Raw genomic sequence first — 14,194 nt, 5'->3', positions numbered from 1 at the left:
TACTCTGCATATAAGTTAAATAAACAGGGTGATGGTATACAGCCTTGTCTTACTCCTTTCCCAATTTGGAACCAGGCAGTTGTACCATGTCCAGTTCTAACTGTTGCTTCTTGACCTGCATACAGGTTTCTCAGGAGACAGGTAAGGTGGTCTGGTAAATTTTCCACAGTTTGTTGTGATCCACACAAAGGCTTTAGCATAGTCAATGCAGCAGAAGTAGATGTTTTTCTGGAATTCCCTTGCTTTCCCTATGATGCAACAAATGTTGACAATTTGATTTCTGGTTCTTCTGCCTTTTCTAAAGCCAGCTTGTGCATCTGGAAGTTTTCAGTTTATGTACTGCTGAAGACTAACTTGAAGGATTTTGAGCATTACCTTACTAGCATGCAACTTGAGTGCAGCTGTATGGTAATTTGAACATTCTTTGGCATTGCCCTTTTTTAGAATTGGAATGAAAACTGACCTTTTCCTGTGGCCACAGCTGAGTTTTCCAGATTTGCTGACATATTGAATGCAGCAGTTTAACAGCATCATCTTTTAGGATTTTAAACAGCTCAGCTGGTATTCCATCACCTGCACTAGCTTTGTTTGTAGTAATGTTTCCTAAGGCCCAGTTGACTTAACACTCTAGGATATCTGGCTCTAGGGGAGTGACCACACCATTGTGATTATTCAGGTCACGATGTGATTATATACCTTTTGTGTATAGTTCTTCTGCCTGTTCCTGCCACCTCTTCTTAATCTCTTCTGTTTCAGTTAGGTCCTTGCTGTTTCTGTCATTTATTGTGCCTCTCTTTACACAAAATGTTCCTTTGGTATCTCCAGTTTTCTTAAAGTGATCTCTAGTCTTTCCCATTCTATTGTTTTCCTTTACTTCTTTGCACTGTTCATTGAAGGAGGCCTTATCTCTCCTTGCTATTGTTTGGAACTGTGCATTCAGTTGGTTATATCTTTCCTTTTCTCCCCTGCTTTTCGCTTCTCTTCTTTCCTCAGCTATTGAGGAGTAAAGCTTCCTCAGACAACCATTTTACCTTCTTGCCTTTCTTTTTTTGCAGACGGTTTTGGTCACTACTTCCAGTACAATGATTCGAACCTCCATCCATAGTTCTTCAGACATTCTGTCTACCAGATCTAATCCCTTGAATCTAGTTGTCACTTCCACTGTATAATCATAAGGGATTTGATTTTAGGTCATACCTGAATGGTCTAGTGATTTTCCGTACTTTCTTCAATTTAAGCCTGAATTTTGCAATAAGGAACTGATGATCTGAGCCACAGTCAGCTCCAGGTCTTGTTTTTGCTGGCTGTATAGAGCTTCTCCATCTTTGGCTGCAAAGAACAGATTGATGAATATGATTTTGGTATTGACCATTTGTTGATGTCCATGTGTAGAGTTGTCTCTTATGTTGTTGGAAAAGGGTATTTGCTATGACCAGTGTGTTATCTTGGCAAAACTCTGTTAGCCTTTGCCCTGTTTCATTTTGTACTCCAAGACCAAACTTGCCTTTACTCCAGGTATCTCTTGATTTCCTGTTTTTGCATTCCAGTCACCTGTGATAAAAAGGACACCTTTTTTGGGGGGTGTTAGTTCTACAAGGTGTGGTAGATCTTCATAGAACCAGTCAGCTTCACCTCCTTTGGCATCAGTGTTGGGGAATGAACTTGGATTATGTAATATTGAATGGTTTGCCTTGGAAACCGACCAAGATCATTCTGTCTTTTTTGAGATTGCACTCGAGTATTGTATTTCAGACTCTTTTATTGACTATGAAGACTACTGTCTCATTTTCTGTCTCTATAGGTTTGCCTGTTTTGAACATTGCATTTAAGTAGAATCATTCAATACATGATCTTTTGTGACTGGCGTCTTTCACTTAGTGTAATATTTTCAAGGTTTATCCATGTCATAGCATGTTTCATTTCCTCATTTCTTTTTATTTCTGAATAATAATCCATTGTATGGTTATAACACATATATCTGTTTCATCCAGTTGATGGATGTTTGGGTTTCCACTCTTTGGCTATTATGGATAATGCTGTTGTGAATATTTGTGTGTAAGTTTTAGTATACACATATATTTTCAGTTCCCTTGAGGGTATACCGAGCAGTGGAATTGCTGGGTATACCATTTTACATTCCTACCAGCAGTATATGAAGGTCCTGGTTTTCTACATCTTCAACAATGCTTTACTTATTTTCTCTTTTTGATTATAGTCATCCTCGTGGGTATGAAGTGGTTTCTCATAGTAGTTTTGAATTGAGTTTCCCAACAGTGTTTCTATTGGACTAAAATAATAAGATAGAGAAAGGACAGTTTACAGGCTGACATAGAATATGTTAATCATAAGAGAGTAGAAATGAATTGGCATATGCAAGTAAGTATTTTAATCATTTTCTAAGACTTTGCATTATCTTTATGATTCTTATTTATCAATTGACAATGAAGACATTTTATTTTGTACCTTAAATTGAAAATAGTTTTGAGGTTCCAAAATGCTTTTCACAAATTCCCTGAATATTTTTGTTACAGTTTTTCTTTCCCTTTAAAATATAGTCTTCATCCCTTTTGGCTCCTAAAAGACATAGTTGAGAACATTTACTGATTTTGAACAAGTTCAGTTGAACAATCCAAGGACCATCTTGTACTAGTCACTCTTTTTACTGTGTTTACATGGGGGCTGCCTTCACAAATCCTCCAATCTTGTGGGGGAGACAGATACACATTTATTTATATATAAGGAAGAATGTGACAAGTGTAGCAGTTGGTGGGTATAAATACAGTGTGTTACTATCAGAGTTATTAACTAGAAATTAATTCCAGTTTTTAGCAGAGGCAGTAACTTGTAGACTAGGTAGAATTTTGGCTGGTAGAAAGCAGAATAGAAGAGAATTTTAGGTTGAAGGAACTATGTAAGCAAAGTCCTAGAAACACTAAGGTGTTTGGAATGAGAAGTAGTCTGTGTGATTATAGTTTCTGCTGTATTGGAACAAGACGGCTCATGGGGGATCCAGCTGAAAATAGCCTGGATGCATACGACATGTAAAGGACTCTGAATTTTGTCCTGTAATCAGTGGGATACTTTAGAGATAGATGGGGAGGCAAGGGAGGCATTTGTAATGAGAAGGGTGAGAACTGACTTATCAACTAAAATTCACTGAAAAATAGGGGTTTATTATTTCACATGAAAGAAATCTAGAAGTTAAAGAGTTGGTTAAAAGAAACCCAGTTATATCAGGGCTCTAGGATGGCATTGCTGCATATTTCTTGTTTTAATCTTTATGGTCACAAGATGGCTCTCATTCAGTCACAAACAGGAGGTTAAAAGGGTAGGCTGTCTTGTTGTTAGAGAAGAAAACTTTGACTAGGCACTCCTAGCTTGACTGACCAAGATTGGATCTCATGACAGTGACTTAGCTGCAAAAGAAGCTGGGAAATGGGGAATCTGATTTTTTCCATCTTTATAGTGGTACTCTTGCCTGGAAAATCCCATGGATGGAAGAGCCTGGCAGGCTACAGCTCATGGGGTTGCTAGAGTTGGATATGACTGAGCAACTTCACTTTCACTTTTCACTTTCATACATTGGAGAAGGAAATGGCAACCCACTCCAGTGTTCTTGCCTGGAGAATCCCAGGGACGGGGGAGCCTGGTGGGCTGCCGTCTACGGGGTCACACAGAGTTGGACACGACTGAAGCGACCTAGCAGTAGCAGCAGCAGTGGGAGGTGAGCTCTGCTGATGAAAAGAACAGGTGAGAGTAGGAGTTCTCAGAGGCTAGAAATTAGTAGTGTTAGGAGATGCTAATACCCTCTAGTTAGTAGTAAAAAGGCAAAAGGACAGATTTAAAAGAAAAGTTAGAAGTAAAGGAGAAATTAAGATTGGCTCCTGGTTTGGTGATGAGTGAAGAGATGATAATGCTATTTACCAAAGTGTAAAATCTAAAATCTAAGATCTAAAATTAAGTTGGGTCCTTAACCTGTTAATACCACTTACAAGGTGATACCGTCCTAGGCCTAGGACCCTATTATTGTACCTTCTAATCACCAAGCTAATGGAACTTGGAGGAGACTGTTGGAGGTAGTTCAGTCTTTTTTTTTTTAATTGGTTTGATTTCTGTCATACATCAACATGAATTAGCCACAGGTATACATATGTCCGCTTCTCATTTTTAAGGACTACTTCTTGGACCAGTGTCAGCTCGCTGCATAAGAATCACCTGGGGAGCTTGTTAAATAAATCAGAATCTTTGGGAATTTGATTATTTTTAGATCTTCGATTTGACCATCAATTTTGTTAACAAGCTCCCTAGGTAATTCTGATGCACAGCTTGGTTTAGGTATATTTGGTAGGAAAAATGTGGTCTTTGGTTTTAGGCAAACCTGAATTTAAATCCCAGTTCTTCACTTATTAACTGTGTGAACTTGGCCAAAGCACTTCGCTCACAGAGCTCAGGTCCCTCATCTGTGAAATGTGTAATAACAACAACATCACCAATAATAATAATAATAGCTACTTTACACAGCTTTTTGAAATACACAGTATTTATGTAGTGTGTCTAGCTTAATGACTGCCATATTGTAAGGACTCAGTAACTGGTTATTTTCATGTACCTTAGTAAGTACTGGGTGTTTAATTTAGCAAAGAAACACATTTCTGTAAAGCTACAACAAAAAGAAAATAAAAAGCCAAATATAATAAATTGCTTTTCTTGTTACTTGGTATCCACTGTAATCAATAATTGATTTTTTTGGCCCAGCCAAGTATATTCTAAGCTTGAGCATATAAGCTCTGTTTATTTTCCTAACTGCATTTTTGGCTGTGTCTGTTCTGTATAATCTATATAAATATATAGCCTAAAAATCAGTCAGTATACAGAATTACTAATCCCATTTCTGTGAAATACATTATTTAATATTCAGTAGAGGCTATTTTTCACAGTAATCTCATATGAAACCTTAAACTAGGCAGGATTCTTGCTCTGATAAAACAAAAACCAGACAATTCTGATAAAAGTAGTAAGTGCATATTTAGGATCAGTTTGTTATTCTTGGGGCTTATGTAGTTGCCTGGGTTAATAATTGGAATGTTATTGTGATGACTGTCTCGTGATAAATAACTACTCATTGAGAGTGAATGCTCGTTGTTCCTGTTTCAGTGCGTAAGGAGGTCTTGGTGGAAGGGAGAAGATGCTTACATTGGCTATTTACTTTGTGCTAGGGAATTTGACTTAATTTGTCTTGTAGGAAAGAGGCAGCCTGCTGTAGTGGGTTGTTCCTGTGGACTCTGAAGGCATGCTGTCTGGGTTCCTTTCTCAGCTCCTGCACTTACAGATGTGACTTTAGGTAAATTACTAATCTTTGTGTGCCTTGACATTATACTGTACATCTACCTCATGAAGTTGTTGTGAGGATTACATAAGCTAACATACCTAGAGTACTTGCGAAGTGCCTGGCTTATAGTTATATATAACTGTTGGCTATTATTAGTTTCACAAATTTCACAAATTTACGCTGTTCTGTGTAAAAATCCTGTAAGGTATGTATCTTAATCTTTTTTTATAGGTAAGAAAACTGACATTTGATGAGGTTAGTAACTTAGCCACAGTGCCGTCTATTTGGTGATGCAAATCCTAGATAGCTTCTTTCTGCATTCTACTATGCCTTTAATAATTTAGTTATTTTTAAAAAATTATAAAAATAATTAGTTATGTGATTCATATGGTAATAAGTAATATTGATTTCATTTATCAAAAAATATTTTTGCTAATTGGCAATAGAATGGATTAACTATTTTTGAACTTTGAGTAAGCTGTTAATATTTTGAAAAACATTTTTTATTGATCCTCCCTTAAAAATATTGCATCAAGGAATGTGGAGAAAAGGTAACCCTTGCACTTTGTTGGTGGGAATGTAAATTGGTGCAGCCACTATGGAAAACAGTATGGAGTTTCCTCAAAAAACTAAAAATAAAGTTGTCATATGATCCAGCAATTCTACTGCTGGATATATATTTGAAGAAAACAAAAACAATAATTTGAAAAAAAAACACGTGCACCCCAGTGTTCATAGTAACATTATTTACAAAAGCCAAGATATGGAAGCAACGTAAGTATCCATTAATAGATTAATAGGTAGTTGAACATACATTTACAACGGAATACTACTCAGCCACAAAAAATAATGAAATTTTGCCATTTGCAACAACATGGATGAATGTGGAGGGTGTTACGCTTAGTGAAATAAGTCATTCAGAGGAAAAAAATACTGTATATTATCCTTTATATGTAGAACCTAAAAAATACAACAAACTAGCAAATGTAACTAAAAAGAAACTGGCTCACAAATATAGAGAACAATTGTGGTTACCAATAGGGGAGAGTTAAGCGGGGAAAGCGATATAGGGGTAGGGAATTAAGTACAACTACTGTGTATGAGTACATCATGAGGAACGCTGGGCTGGAAGAAGCACAAGCTGGAATCAAGATTACTGGGAGAAATATCAATAATCTCAGATATGCAGAAGACACCACCCTTATGGCAGAAAGTGAAGAGGAACTAAAAAGCCTCTTGATGAAAGTGAAAGTGGAGAGTGAAAAAGTTGGCTTAAAGCTCAACATTCAGAAAACGAAGATCATGGCATCCGGTCCCATCACTTCATGGGAAATAGATGGGGAAACAGTGGAAACAGTGTCAGACTTTATTTTTTTGGGCTCCAAAATCACTGCAGATGGTGACTGCAGCCATGAAATTAAAAGACACTTACTCCTTGGAAGGAAAGTTATGACCAACCTAGATAGCATATTCAAAAGCAGAGACATTACTTTGCCAACAAAGGTCCGTCTAGTCAAGGCTATGGTTTTTCCTGTGGTCATGTGTGGATGTGAGAGTTGGACTGTGAAGAAGGCTGAGCACCGAAGAATTGATGCTTTTGAATTGTGGTGTTGGAGAAGACTCTTGAGAATCCCTTGGACTGCAAGGAGATCCAACCAGTCCATTCTGAAGGAGATCAGCCCTGGGATTTCTTTGGAAGGAATGATGCTAAAGCTGAAACTCCAGTACTTTGGCCACCTTATGTGAAGAGTTGACTCATTGGAAAAGACTCTGATGCTGGGAGGGATTGGTGGCAGGAGGAGAAGGGGACGACAGAGGATGAGATGGCTGGATGGCATCACTGACTCGATGGACATGAGTCTGAGTGAACTCCGGGAGTTTGTGATGGACAGGGAGGCCTGGCGTGCTGCGATTCATGGGGTCGCAAGGAGTCGGACACGACTGAGCGACTGAACTGAACTGAACTATGTATGAAATAAATACGCTACAAGAATATATTGTGTAGCACAGGGAATATAGCCAGCTTTTTTTAATGGCAGTTAATTTTGAGTGAACTCCGGGAGTTGGTGATGGACAGGGAGGCCTGGTGTGCTGCAATTCATGGGGTCGCAAAGAGTCAGACACGACTGAGCGACTGAACTGAAGTGAATGAAGTATAATCTTAAAAAGTTGTGAATCACTGTTATAACCTGAAACTTACATAATATTATAAATCAATTATGCTTCAATAAAAAATTAAATATTGTATCAAGATGTATGGAGATATTTTAAAGTATAGTGTAATTGTAATAGGTATTTAATTGAAATTAATTATATAAATATAACTTACTTGGGTTTAGATAATGATATTTTTATAACATCATTTTATACTTGATGATCATAATATTTCAGTTCAGTTCAGTTGCTCAGTTGTGTCCAACTCTGTGCGACCGTAATAGTACCTTGAGGTTTTTGGACTTTATTTTTGTTTGTTTTGTAGTTATATAAATATTTGAATACAATACTGTTATTTACTTCATTTATAATATGGATGCATTTGTGATACATCTAAATCTAAATCCTGAATTATCTAACCCTAAATACATTTTATGGAATATATATACAGTTTTGCCTGCTAATAGATCGCCACTAATGTGTATGAATAATGTTGACTTGAGACATTTGTGTCTACCTCTCTGTATCTTTTATAAGAATAATTGTGTACTGAATAAGAAACTTAATTTAAAATATTAAAATGAAAGATAGGCTGTGTTTTTTGTTTTTAATTAATTCTGTAACAGAGGGGGAAGTATGTTAAACTAGCCTCTAAAACCAGTCTTGCATTAGAAATGTTTCCTTACTTACTCTTCCTTCTTCTCTGTAAGCACACAGATACATTCACCACACTTACCAAACAATAAAATAAAAATATTGTTTTATAAGGTAATTTTCAGAAAGTAAAAAGCCCCAAACTGCTTTTTCCCTTTATAGTTTTAGGTAGAAAGCGTTGTACACAACTTGCTTTGATATTTCCCATTAGAAGCAATAGCGATTTTGCTTTGAATAGCTCTCAAGAAGCTATGTGTTTCCTCCTCAGCACTGTTTGGCCTACCTTATAAATTTCTTTTGGTAAAGTGCAGCGTGTTGCCAGAAATTCATTTTCTCTCTTTGGAATGGAATGGAAGTTGCTGAATTTGCTTATGGGTTAGAAAGAGAACAGTTACCTAAATTTTACATTCAATATATTTTCCCTTAGTTTCGTTTAGTTTATAACATATTGGTGGCAAAACTGTTCCACATCCTTTGAATTTCACGATCTGATTCTGTACAATAAGAAGTTATCCAGATCTTTATCACAGAACAGTCTTGTCTTTTTTTTCTTAATTATTCTCCCCTTCCTCCCTACCTTGGCTCTCACCGATTCCTTTTTTCTCTCATTTTTATTCTTCTCAGTGGTTTGTTTCCCTCATCTCATCTCTTTGAGGAATAAGGAGGGCTCTAAATCCTCGGTAGGGCAGTGTTGAAACAATTGGTGAAAGGAGAGCAGAGGACACATGAAGACGTGGGTTTTAAAACCATGCTTGGCTCCTGTGATTTTGAATCTGGAGGGTGGATCAGGTGCTGTGTTTACATCTGATTCCTGCATTGCTGCATTGCTTTTCTTTGCAAGAGCTGCTATCAGAATTGTAAATGCTCTTCCCTGCATTGCAGTTTAGTTAAGGACATTTTGAAGGAATTGATGTTGGTTTTCAGTGCTTTTGCTGCAGTACCTTATCTGATTTGGGAAAGAAGGTTCTTACTTGGTTAGGTTTGTAGTTCTGTAGGCTTAGATTCTGTCAAAAAAAGGGGCTGGTTGATGTCGCAGATAAGATGACCATTATTTTTAGAGGTTAGTATCTAGAAGTATCTTTTTCTGCATCTGTATTACCATGGTGATAGAAGGCGTCCTAATTTTTCTCTGATTTTGAAGACTCTGCTAAGAGCATCAATACTTTTTTTCTTTAATTATAAAGACCAAAGATGCAAGGTTTTTCTTAATCTTAGTGGTTTTATTCCTAATTTACTTTCTCTGATACTTGCTAGATGAAAAGGTGGAACTTAATGCAATTCCTTTTGTTAAAGATGATGTTGCCTGTCTCCATGGTATGTGTGTGTGTTCTGGAAAGGAACTCATACACACACACACACACACACACACACACACTTCTGTGTTTTTTATGTTAAAAAAAAAAAAAGCCTTTTTCTGCTTAAAACCCTGGATTGAACCTAATCTTGATAGTGAACAGGTATAAAAATTGCCTTCTTTTTAATGAGCCCTTTCACACTATATTGTGGGTCTAGTTTTTAAAAATTTAGATAGTGTGCTTTTTTTTTTTTAAAGATAGTATACTCTTATTTTATATATATATATGTGTGTGTGTGTGTGTGTGTGTATTTTACAGCAGCCCACTATAACCAGTCTTTGCACTAGATTTTCTTCTATGAAGTCCCATTTTTCTGGATTTGAGATCAGTAGGAAAATGCAGATAACATTGGATTTTCTTGGGGAAAAGTGGTGGTTAAGAATAGACTGCAAGGAAATGTATGACCCCTCGCCCCTTTTTTTTAATACTAGATATTTTAAACTTTACCTACATTAATTAATTTTGAATTTTCTAACTTAAACTGTTAGTGTAGAGGTGTTAGGAGAGGGAATTTCATGAACTCATATAGAGTGTTAGATCTTAAGAGAGACCATAGGGATCATATAGTAACCAATCTTGATACTCTGTAGAGGAACACTGGAGGTTTATTCATTCATTCATCCACCCATTCACTCAATGAATATTTATTTTACTATTGCTATTTTAGGTGCTGGGGATATCCTTAGCATTATGGAGTTCACAATTAATAGATATTAGACATCATAAGTAAGTAAATAGCATATTGGAAAGTGATAAAAGTAGTCTAGGATAAGGGGGAGAGAAAAGTACTTGTGTGGGGGTGGGTTTGGTTTGCACTTCAAAATAGGGCAGGTCCCAATGAAAACATGATATTTGAGCAGAAACTTGAAGATGAGAGTGTAGCCTATGTGACTATCTGTGGGAAGTTTGTGTCAGACAAAAGGGATAGCCAATTCAAAGGCTAATACATGGGGCCATGTCTAGCTTACCGTTCACTGAATAGTAAAAACATCACTTTGGCTTCTGGAGTAAAAGTGGACTGAAGTTAACAGGTAAGGAAAGTTGACAGGATTGGAAGGCAAGGATATGAGAAACTGGATAGATTCTGTGGGGTCTGGTGAGTCGTAGGGACTTTGGCTTTTCATGAATGAAATGTAGGAAGGGGTGTCAGTGAAGGTTTTGAGTAGACAGCATCTGACTTATGTTTCAACTCTGAATCATTCTGACTGCCCTATTGAGAAGAGATGCTGGGGTAGGGTTACTGGATTTAGAAAATAAAAATATGCTCACTAAATTAAATTTGAATTTTAGATAAACAGTAGTTTTTTTATCTACATTTGCCCCAAGCCTTGTGACTGTTTACCCATGTGGCAGAATGTAAACTCCTATTTTATAGTTAAAAAAAGAAAAAGAACGCTCTTCATTGTTACTGTCGTTTACTGTCGATGACTGTTACCCTGATCCTGCTGATCCCAAGGCATGGGCCCTTAGAGCAAATTTTCCTCTTTGCCTTTCCATACTATCCAAATTACTGTTTTTCACATTTTGGTCATCTTATCCCCGAGAGTGTTACAAATGCAGTTTGTTGGACTCCGCCCAGACCTACTGAATCACAGTTTCTTGAGATAGCACAGAGTAAATCCATGACTGCCTACTGTTCTAGATTCTATTTACAGTAGTGAATAAAACATACAAAATTCTTTGCCCGAATGAAATTGGTATTCTAGTGGGTGAGACAAATAAGATAAATAAGTAAATATATAGTAAGTTAAATATTTATATAGGCGCTAAGAAGAAAGAAAAAGCACGACGAGGAAAGGACATATGTTATGTAATGATGAGGGAGTTGTAGTTTTAAACAGCTTATGCCCAGTGAAGACCTCACCATATAGTGATGTTGGAATCGAGACTTGAAGAAAGTGACAGAACAAGGTAGATCCCTGGAGGTATGCATTCTTCACTGAAGAAATAACAACTACAAAAGTCCTACTGCTGCTGCTGCTGCTAAGTCGCTTCAGTCATGTCCGACTCTGTGCAGCCCCTTAGACGGCAGCCCACCAGGCTTCCCCGCCCCTGGGCTTCTCCAGGCAAGAACACTGGAGTGGGTTGCCATTTTCTTCAGGCAGGTGCAAATCTGGTGTGTTAAATACACTGCCGGGGGCTGTGTGTCTGGAGTGAAGTGAAAGGGGAAAAATAGTAGGGGAAGAGATGAGAGGAAAAAATAAGAAAGAGGAGTGGTTAGTGAGTGTTAGTAATTAGGCTTTATGGTATGTTGGAAAGAGACTTGGAAGCTAGACCCAGCTACGACATTATCTCTGGACCAGTTTCTTCTTTGCTAAAAAGCAGTCAGAAGATTAAGATGATCTCTCTTGGTGTTGTTTTTGTTTGTTTGTTTTGTTTTTAATCCTAAATAATCTTTAATTTGATACTCTTCCATTTCTAGCTTGTTTACAAACAGTTTATCATTTGAGATTCTTTTGTCCTTTTCGTGAGCTCATCTCTACCCTCTGTCTAGCCATGTGAACTTTTTCCTTTATGTTGCCCTTGTTCCTCTTTCTTTCTTGATTGAACTTGAAGATTTAGACAGTCCTTTGATAAATATAGTAGGAAATTGTTCTCTTATCACTTTGTCCAACCATTACTACTTCTGACATTCAAAGTTATTTAATGTTAGCTAAGAATTAAAGGCGTGCTGCGATTCATGGGGTCGCAAAGAGTTGGACATGACTGAGTGACTGAACTGAACTGAACTGAAAGAATTAGGAACCTCTTCATGGATCACAGCCTTGTTGTGGGGAAGGGACTTGCGTAACTCAGTGAAGCTATGAGTAATGCCATGCAGGGCTACCAAAGGCAGGCAGTCATGGTGGAGAGTTCTAATAAAACGTGGTCCACTGGAAGAGGGAATGGCAAACCACTCCAGTATTCTTGCCTGGAGAAGCTCATGAACAGTATAAAAAGGCAAAAAGCTATGACACTGAAAGATGAGCACGCCCCCCCGCCCAAGTCAGAAGTATCCAATATGCTACTGGGGAAGGGTGAAGGGCAATTACTTATAGCTCCAGAAAGAATGAAGCAGCTTGGCCAAAGGGGAAATGACGCTTAGTTGTGGATGTGTCTGGTGGTGAATGTAAAATCTGATACTGTAAAGAAAGATATTGCATAAGAACCTGGAATATCAGGTCCATGAATCCAGGTAAGTTGGACTTGGTTGGTCAAGCAAGAGAAGGCAAGATTAAACATTGACGTCTTAGGGATCAGTGAACTAAAGTGGATGATAATGGGCGAATTTAATTCAGATGACCATTGTATCTACTTCTGTGGGCAAGAATTCCTTAGAAGAAATGGAGTAGCCCTCATAGTCAACAAAAGAGTCTGAAATGCAGCACTTGGGTGCAACCTCAAAAACAACAGCATGATCTCAGTTTGTTTCCAAGGCAAACCATTCAACATAACAGTAATCCATGTCTGTGCCCTAACCACTAATGTCAAAGAAGCTGAAGTTGACCATTTCTATGAAGACCACCAACACCTTCTAGAACTAACACTCAAAAAAGATGTCCTTTTCATCATAGGGTATTGCAGTACAAAAGTAGAAAGTCAAGAGATACCTGGAGTAACAGACAAGTTTGGCCTTGGAGTACAAAATGAAGCAGGGCAAAGGCTAACAGAGTTTTGCCAAGAGAATGCACTGATCATGGCAAACTCTTTTCCAGCAACACAAGAGACTACTCTACACATGGACATCAACAAATGGTCAATACTAAAATCAGATTGATTATGTTCTTTGCAGCCAAAGATGGAGAAGCTCTATACAGTCAGCAAAAGCAAGACCTAGAGCTGACTGTGGCTCAGATCATCAGTTCCTTATTGCAAAATTCAGGCTTAAATTGAAGAAAGCAGGGAAAACCGTTAGACAATTCAGATATGATCTAAATCAAATCCTTTATGATTATACAGTGGAAATGACAACTAGATTCAAGGGATTAGATCTGGTAGACAGAGTGCCTGAATAACTGTGGATGGAAGTTCGAATCATTGTACAGGAGGCAGTGACCAAAACCCTCCCCCCAAAAAGAAAGGCAAGAAGGTGAAATTGTTGTCTGAGGAGGTTTTACTCCTCAATAGCTGGGGAAAGAAGAGAAGTGGAAGGCAGGGGAGAAAGGGAAAGGTTACATCCAACTGAATGCAGAGTTCCAGAGAATAGCAAGGAGAGATAAGAAGGCCTTCTTCAATGAACAGTGCAAAGAAGTAGAGGAAAACAATAGAATGGGAAAGACTAGAGATCTCTTCAAGAAAATTGGAACAAGGGAACATTTCAAGGGAACATTTCGTGCAAGAATGGGCATGATAAAGTACAGAAACAGTAAGGAGCTAACAGAGGTAGAAGAGATTAAGAAGTGGCAAGAACATACAGAAGAACTGTATACAAAAGGTCTTAATGACCTGGATAACCATGATGGTGTAGTCACTAACCTAGAGCCAGATATCCCAGAATGTGAAGTCAAGTGGGCCTTAGGGAGCATTACTACAAATAAAGCCAGGTGATGGAATTCCAGCTGAGCTATTTAAAATCCTAAAAGTCGATGTTGTTAAACTGCTGCACTCAATACGCCAGCAAATCTGGAAAATTTAGCAGTGGCCACAGGACTGGAAAAGATCAGTTTTCATTCCAGTCCCAAGGAAGGGCAATGTCAAAGACTGTTCAAACTACCATACAATT

At 37.8% G+C, this 14,194-nt stretch overlaps 1 protein-coding gene across 17 annotated transcripts in view; it reads left to right on the top strand.

The window, feature by feature from the left end:
- NUBPL (NUBP iron-sulfur cluster assembly factor, mitochondrial) overlaps positions 1 to 14,194 on the top strand; it is a 269,591-nt gene that overhangs the window by 33,792 nt on the left and 221,605 nt on the right. Inside the window, exon 1 of one of the 17 annotated variants that reach the window (XM_086363704.1) lies at positions 5,243 to 5,341. The exons of 15 other annotated variants lie outside the window; for them this stretch is intronic. The gene's annotated coding sequence lies outside the window, so the exon portion shown is untranslated. Of the gene's footprint in view, positions 1 to 5,242; positions 5,342 to 14,194 lie in introns of those variants that run through there. One more of the 17 variants, XM_086363708.1, reaches the window with a different exon arrangement.

This window comes from Bos grunniens, chromosome 21, assembly GCF_055505025.1.
Source record: "Bos grunniens cultivar Pamir isolate PY7600 chromosome 21, Bosgru_T2T1.0, whole genome shotgun sequence".
Taxonomy (NCBI): Eukaryota; Metazoa; Chordata; class Mammalia; order Artiodactyla; family Bovidae; genus Bos; species Bos grunniens.
The sequence above is the reverse complement of the archived record's forward strand: the minus strand, read 5'-3'. Positions and strand labels throughout refer to the sequence as shown.